The sequence below is a fragment of the Penaeus chinensis genome, chromosome 4 (genome assembly GCF_019202785.1).
Source record: "Penaeus chinensis breed Huanghai No. 1 chromosome 4, ASM1920278v2, whole genome shotgun sequence".
Lineage (NCBI taxonomy): Eukaryota > Metazoa > Arthropoda > Malacostraca > Decapoda > Penaeidae > Penaeus > Penaeus chinensis.
In genome coordinates, this window is record NC_061822.1 from 1,406,008 (window position 1) to 1,406,765 (window position 758).

Genomic DNA, 758 nt, shown 5'->3' on the forward strand with positions numbered 1-758 from the left:
CACTACACACACACACAGCATACAACAAAAAGCCAGTGGAACACGGGGTTTCTGAGGAGAAATCTACACGTTGGTACACAAGACACTAAATACACTACACTTGTTCGCCCAAACACCGGTGTATTGTGCAGCAATGTGGGACCCACACACACAGACAAATATTAGGGAATTAGGAAAGATGAACACCTCAGCAGCCAGGTTCATTATGAACAAATACACAAAAACTCATGAATACCCTCACAATACGCAGACAAGTACACAGAGTAATAACCATGTTCAAAATCACAAAGATTCAAATTAACATAAATGAACCAGATTACTTACATCACGCAAACACAACCAATACACGCAACCCTCACGTCCAGAAAAAGGTAACATACCACGCCAATACAGATTCTTACAAACGTACTTACCACTCATCATTCGTGACGGGAACAAGCTCAGGCAACACATAAAAGACGCATACAAATGAGACACATTTTACCAACTTAAACATGTAAACCTAAATGCACGTACATAAAAACACCCAAGCTTAGCTACACCCCCCCCCCACCAACTCCCATGTAAGGGTGATGTGCGCCATACGCTTCAACATTAACTAGATTGATATTATTATTATTATGATTATTATTTTCATAACAATAATAATAAAGATAATAATAAAACTAATGGTGCTACTACTACTACTACTAATGATAGTAATACAAATAAAAACATATACTACTGCTACTAATGATAATGATAATAACAATAATAAT